At 34.7% G+C, this 7,410-nt stretch overlaps 1 protein-coding gene across 6 annotated transcripts in view; it reads right to left on the bottom strand.

Annotated features, from left to right (window-relative positions):
- The window catches only part of LOC108965683 (gonadotropin-releasing hormone receptor), a 22,537-nt gene that overhangs the window by 11,019 nt on the left and 4,108 nt on the right, over positions 1-7,410 (bottom strand). For 2 of the 6 annotated variants that reach the window (XM_018928252.1, XM_018928257.1), the window contains exon 1: positions 3,813-4,165. The exons of 2 other annotated variants lie outside the window; for them this stretch is intronic. The gene's annotated coding sequence lies outside the window, so the exon portion shown is untranslated. Of the gene's footprint in view, positions 1-1,023; positions 1,111-3,812; positions 4,166-7,410 lie in introns of those variants that run through there. 2 more of the 6 variants (XM_018928253.1, XM_018928255.1) reach the window with 2 other exon arrangements.

Genomic DNA, 7,410 nt, shown 5'->3' with positions numbered 1-7,410 from the left:
GTGTCTGAGAATACAAAAAATCTGAGTATCTGAGAATACACACACTAAATTTCAAGCCGATCCGACGCATATTTTCGAAGTTACACATTAGTGAAAAAATTAACTACATGTAAAGTGCTTTCAAAACTTTAAGCTCGTTTTTCTCGAAACGGTGTTTTCAAAGTCGGTGATCAAAATTTCTCAGAAACGGCTGAACCGATCGGTCTGAAATTTTTACACAAGCTTCTTAACTATATTTTTTAGAACTTGATCGAAGGATTTCCCCATCCGATGAAAATCTTTTTCTTATTTTTATAAACAATTAAAAACCCGAATTTTGGTCGAAAATCGAACCTCTTGCTTTGAGTAGCCGCCATTTTGTCAAAAAAAAATTTTTTGTTAATTCCTTTGATCAATCACTATATTATTATTTATTATATTAATGAAATTTATTGGTTTTTGCATTTTAGATGATCCAGTCCAGAGATATCGTGCTCACCGCAAGAGGCTTTTTTTGCGGTCCTCTGCAAAATTGGCAATATCAACGTTCCCGATAATTATTTTTGGCAATAAAAAATATGCGAATATAGTTTGAGGTTGTCATAATATACCTGCCAAGGTTCAAATCAATAAACCAAATAGTTTGCTTAGAAAAAATTCTTGAAAAATGCCTTTTCTCGACCTCCTAACTGTATACTATATAAACCTTTAATTTATAACATCTGTAGAACATTGTCCATTTTTCTCATGTTGATCCACGTAATATAACAGTTTTGAAAAGATGCACTCTCAATGTCAGCTATATTGTCACTTAGGTCGTCGAGATATAATATAATTAAATACAAATAATAATTAAAACAAAATCCTTAATTAAAAACAAAATCCTTCGGTCAGAATCTTGTTTTTATACAATTACAAATATTAAAAAAAAAAAACAACAAAACGTTGAGAAATTTACACCAAATTTTGCATTTTATTTGAAAAACTTGCCTACCAAAAATACACGTTTCACTTTTTTGTCTTTTTTTTTCCTTTGTGCAATACCTAGTTTATGGTTTTAGTTATTTCCTTWTTTTTTACTTTTGATGATCCTTTGAGAAGTTCTGCTGTCAGCGCGGAGCCACCTTTATTCTAAGACATTGACGAGTTTTTAATATTTTTGTTTGAAATTTTCACAAAATCTTTGTCACAATGCAATATATCGTTTATAATTTGAAAATAATATTAATAAAATAATATGTCATTCGTCGAACCCCTGTAACCCCTTATGCATAATTTACAAAACTCATTAGGCAACCCTAAATACTTGCGCTACCTTAAAATTCATTTTTGTCGGCRAATTCCTAACACAACACCAATACACAGGCGCACATTAAATTTGGTGTGAGAAAACAATGCTGTAAAATCAATATTTTGATTACAAATAAAAATTTCAAYATCAATTCGAAAAGGAAATGCCGCGAACATACATATACTATATACAAACAAAWACATACAAACAATTAAAAATAGCTACCGAACAGCGACTAAGTTATGTGTCTACATAATGTTTTATAAATATTGATTAGTTTATATTAATAAATTTGCAAATTTCATATTTACTAATGGGCAATATTTGTTGAAATTTTACACTTCGTGGTAGACAATGATACAGCACATCATTAAAAGTATTAGTTGGTATGTAAGAGTTTGAATATATGTGCGCTTAAAATGCTGTATAAGTGTGTGTGTGTTCAAAGCAAGAGCAAAAGTGTTGCTGCTGATAAGTGAAAACAGAAAAGTAGTACATACAAGTAGTAGTTTTTGAAAACAAAGATATTCAAATAGTAAGTWTATCATATTGAACTTTTGAATGTTTTGTAATATTATMTTATACTTAATKWYTTATKGGATAATATCAACTTGCGAATTCCAAAGAAGTGATTTCTTTTTGCCTATATCGAGTCTACATACATATATTTAGAATATTTTTCGGAAATATGTAGCTGGTTTGGCGAATAACGGGTTTTTCAATAGGAATGCAACAAAAATAGACCAATAGGGATGGCAAACGACGCTAACGATTTATCCCGCTCTTTTGACACTTCTTTTCAGTAAAGTTTGCTCTTTCATCATGGAAAGATATACAATCCAACAACGACTCGAAATTATTAAAATTTACTACCGAAATTCGGTGTCAGTGACCTCACGCTACATCTATTTTATGGTCGTCATAATCRTCCTGTCAGATCAACAATTGAGTGTCTAATGGAATTATGATTCTTAGACACATATGTCAGGTAATCGAACAAATAAAGGCAGTTCGAATAGCAATTAACCGTTTTAACAACAACAAAGCGGCGGGAGCCGGTAGATTGCCGTGCGAGCTATTCAAACACGGCGGCAAATAACTGATAAATTCATGCAAAAGCTTCTTTGTGAAATATGGTCGGACGAAAGCATGCCCAACGATTGGAATTTAAGTATGCTCTGTGCATACACCATTTCTTCGTCAATATCAAAGATGACAGCACGAAAAGCAGCTGCCTTTATGCCGCGATGTCTGAATTTGGTATCCCCGCAAAACTAATACGGCTGTGTTAATTGATGTTGAGCAATACCAAAAGCTCCAACAGAATCGGGAAGGACCTCTCCGAACTGTTCGAGCCGTGTGACAGCACGCAGTGAAAGAAATAGCCGTAGCTGTGAGTGTGCACGAAGACTGTGGAAAGTCGATTCGGCGCCGTTTGCAGCAACTTGAATTGACATAGGGAACAACTTGGTGCAGTTTACGTCGAGATATTAAATAGAAAGTATACAAAATACAGCTTCTGCAAGAACTGAATTCACTCGACCTTCCTAAGCGACATCCCTTCAGTCTATGGGCTCTCGAAAAGTTCCAAGAAGTTCCGACGTTTTCAAATTAAAAAAAAAAAGTTTCTCAGTGATAAGGCCCATTTCTGGCCAAATATCTATTTGAAAAAGCAAAAGAAAAAACAATGGTTTTGTGTGGTTTGTGGGTCGGTGGATTATCGGTYCATATTTGTTTAGAAATGATGCCGATGAGACCGTCACTGACGATGGCGACCGTTATCGCGCCAAGATAACCAACTATTCAAGGACTGAAATTGAAGCTCGTGATTCCGGCGATATTTAGTATCAACAACACTTCGTTGAGCAGAAAAATTCACGTTTTGRGCCGATCGATTGGCCAACAAAATCGTGTAATATCATACCGTTTTCCTGTGGAGATATGTGAAGACTAAAATCTATGCGGCCAATCCCGCTTAATTCACGCCTTGTGGCAAAACATCACATGCCTTATTCGCATATCTGAAAGAATTSGGCCATCTCTGGGCTTTTCAAATTGCGAAAGTATAAAAAGTATAATTTTTTCGCCTTGTTGATAATATTTTCGAATTTTTAGCCAAGCTTAAACGTTACTTTTTCGCAGCTGTCATATAAACTCCCCGATGAAAAACAAAAATTATATATGTTTATACCCTTATATACTAAAAGAAATGCATCTGTGAAAGATGTGATAGTATTGAAGCAACTTTTTTTTTTTTTTTTTGTTTCAAATTCTTTGATCAAATTTTTTTTTTTTTTTTTTGTTTCAAATTCTTTGATCAAATTTAAATATATTTTACATGTCACCTTTGAGCTTTTCTTCTTTATAATGCTTTAATGAAACTTTTGCGAATATCAATAAAAATATTTTCTTTGCAATCAAAATATCACAACCGGATTTTTTATTTGTCACTTTCAAATATTTAATTTATACACAATTAATTMTTAAAATAACTATTTCCATTCATTTATGGCAACAAACTATTTCCGCCACCAAAACTCACTTTTCTCTCAGTCAAACGTCATTGCCTTATCACTTGATGTCTTTTATTCAACACTAAAACCAAATTCATAATTGTTTAGTAAATTGCAAAAAAAAACACAAGAAATAACACGAAATGCAAGTGAACACAGTTGACCTTGACCGAAACCGCGCRGCGACTGTCTAATTGACTGCGAGCATTTAACGAGTTGACGGGGCGTATGAGTAACACACACAATATGCACTCTACCACCGGGTGCTACAAATGTGTTGTTTTGCGCTGTTAACGCGTTTTTCCTGTAAGCCGTTTTGAGCGTACAAAAAGCGTATGTGTTTMCCGTTAACCATAYGCCGCAGCACAGCTCTTGGCGTAGACGAGTGCGCAACTAAATGAGTGAAGGCATAAAAGCAAGCGACAGCCGATAGCGGCAACAACCTGCAGGCAAGACATACGAGAATACATGTACATATGTACATAAAATACAAGCACTAGCAGCAGCAGCAGTAAACACCATTGCGAGTGCTCGCGGCAGCGCTGAGTCAAAGCTTAAAACGAGTCCTCGACTAAATATTTACGCTAGAAAACAACCGAATGATAATCTATGCCACCGCTGGCTACACTTGTTTACTCTTGTCATTTGTTGTTGTTGTTGTTGTTATATTGCTTTTACGAGTATTGTGCCTTTTGTGTTGAGTTCAGCATGCCAAGAAACGTAAGGGTATGTGTATATATGTGTGTGTGCAGTTGTAGTACCAGCTAATCAACACACACTTGCCAATTGACTCCATTAGATTGGGAGCTGATTTTCGTACGAAAAAGCATCCACAAGCCGCAGCACGCAGCRCACACATATATGCTTACATTAGTATATGTTTATGTTGCTGTAGGAGCATGTTGGCATGATTTGCTGCTGCTTGCTGATAAGCGTGCGCGCACCTCACTTGACCCCAACAAACGCCCGCCCGCGCAATAAAAAATTTTTAAGTACCAAAAAAATAGAAAAATAAGAAACTAAATAAATAAATATAATTAAAAGAGCAACAAAAACAATGCACAAACAGGAGCTGGTGGGCTGGCGGTGAGTGAAAAAATAAATAAAAGCATGTGTGAAGGAAAAAAATTTAATGCTATAAAATTGTTATTGTTAATATTTTGTATACACAGCATACACACACACACATGCATACATGCACATATGTGAATTTGTTGTGCTTTTTTTCGATTACAGCACGTTTGTCTATAAATATTTATACAATAATTGCTCAAAGTGCAAATCGGACTCACTGATTTGATCAATACTGGTACGGCTGACAATAATATACATATGTACATACTACTAAATAAATGCATACATACACACATACTTGTATACAAACACTCACATATTTTGTAAAATTATCGCTATGATCTAGGGAAAAATAAGTAGACTGGTTATTACCAAAAGGAAAACGCTAAAAATATTGAAAATTTAATCAAGCATTGTTGCTGCAGAAACATGTGAGTATCGAGAAATACAAAAACAGTACAAATATCAACATTGCGACATTAAAATTATACTCGTGTCTGAAACATCAGAAGCTGTGGTATGATGCCAAATATTATCAGTAATGGCAAACACGTTCATTGTGCCACTGGCCGTTGTGCCTATCGAGCAGTGGCACACTTACGACCTCATATATATTTATACATACAAACACATGTAAGTACATACGAAAAGATACATACAGCGTTGTTAGTGTTCTGAAGAGTTTAATTCCAGTCTAGATTAAAAGGAAATCAAATTTCACTAGTCATTTTGCGATTGTGAATGAAGAGGCTGTTTGTAGCTATTTTTGAGTTGATAGTTGACTCTTTGGGTTGTAGTCAAGCGGGGTAGGGACCCAATAACTACCTGTACATGATGGAAAATTGTTTACCCAAATTCGTAATCAGGACTCCAAAAATACCCCATGGACCTCTTAGCACGTCAGTAGCAAATTTATCCTTCGGATTTTTTGAATGGAGATATACTTACTGGTGACCCGACATCCAAGAAACTTTAAAACGTTTTTCTAGAAAATGTCTTTTGCAAAACCACGATTCGTTGACTTAACTAAAATATTTAGAGAATCTTCTTTATAGAATTTTCAATGTCTGAAACTATCCAAATCTTCAAATTTTGCTATTTCTAAAAAAATCAAAACATCACTAAAAGGGGTAAAAAAAAAATTTAAGGCTTTTAGATTTAAAAATCCATTCGTCGAATTTTTTTTCTAGGTTAGTATGACACATCAAAATAATTATACTTGTATACGCTTGTGTTTCTTAAGTACATAAAGTGTATTCGACGATTTTTACGATTATTGATCAAATTCTGGTGCTGAAACGTTCAAAATATTAGAAAAGGCCTTCGTTTATAATTGTATATCGGGAGAAAGTGTTTTTGATTGTTACAAATTATTCGAARAGTTCACAAAAAAGAAATTGATGCCTTAGCATCCCCGATTAACAGTCAGAGATCTTACCGGCATCGTTGGAACATCGGAAGGAAATGTTAAACCCATTTTGAAAGATCACTTAGCCATAACAAAAGTGAAAGCACGATTAATTTCAAAATCACTCAATTCTGTCAAAAACAGCGTCGCTTGAAATAAATGAAATAGTGCTTTCCGTCTGCCTGGTTATCATGAAAAGTAGTATTACTGGTGATGTGTGTTGAATCTATGCTTACGACGCGAAAACAGAATATAAATCGACCGAATATCGTRGCAAAGGTGAGCCGAAGCTGAAAAAAATAAGGTATSTTGACAGTTTTCTTCGATTTTCGAGGTGTGGAGCACTCTAAATTCCTTCCGACTGGCCAGACTGTCAACAAGAAATACTATTTGAATGTTAGGCGTCATTTACCCGAAGCTATTCGTAAAAAAAAAGCCAAAATTATGCGCCGACAACTCTTGGTTGTYGGGACGATAATGTACCGTCGCTTACTGCATTGATTCTTCGTGATATTTTTTGCCAAATTTTCCACCAAAATCGTATCGCAACCACTATATTCGTCTGATTTWCCTCCGTGTAACTTCTGGGTATTCAGTAAACTCAAAAGACCACTCCGGGAAAACTGTTTGGAGTCAATTGAAGCGATTAAACGTGAATCGCTATACACATTGAAGGCTATTCTGGAAATTGCCTTCAACAACTATTTAGAGGATTRGAAAAGACGTTGGCACAAGTAAGTTGGGGCCAAGAGGATTTACTTTGAGAGAGACGAYGTACATTTTGAAGAATAAATTAAGAATTTTAAAATTATGAATTATGTTGCCGGATCATTAGTTTTTAAATTATGTTATATATAACTTTTTTCGTTTGAACTTGAACTGAAATAATCTTGATTTAYATATAACTAATAATGGACTCCTACTTTTGTGAGGCACAGAAGGCCAAAATATTGGTTGTCAAAAAAGTCTTGCGGTATTTTCGATAGTTGGCGCTGAGAGTGCGTAGTTCTAGTTTTATTCATCGCATGGGGTCATGCTATACCTTTTTGGAAATATACACGTGTTTGATTGATTGTCGTTTCTTTTAAGTCGTTCGTGAGTTATAGCGTCGCAAACATGGAGCAAAATAAAGAGAAAATACGGCA

The sequence above is a fragment of the Bactrocera latifrons genome, unplaced genomic scaffold (assembly GCF_001853355.1).
Source record: "Bactrocera latifrons isolate USDA-ARS-PBARC rearing strain unplaced genomic scaffold, ASM185335v1 scaffold_145, whole genome shotgun sequence".
NCBI lineage: Eukaryota > Metazoa > Arthropoda > Insecta > Diptera > Tephritidae > Bactrocera > Bactrocera latifrons.
Note: the sequence above shows the minus strand (reverse complement) of the source record. Positions and strands in the feature narration are given on the sequence as shown.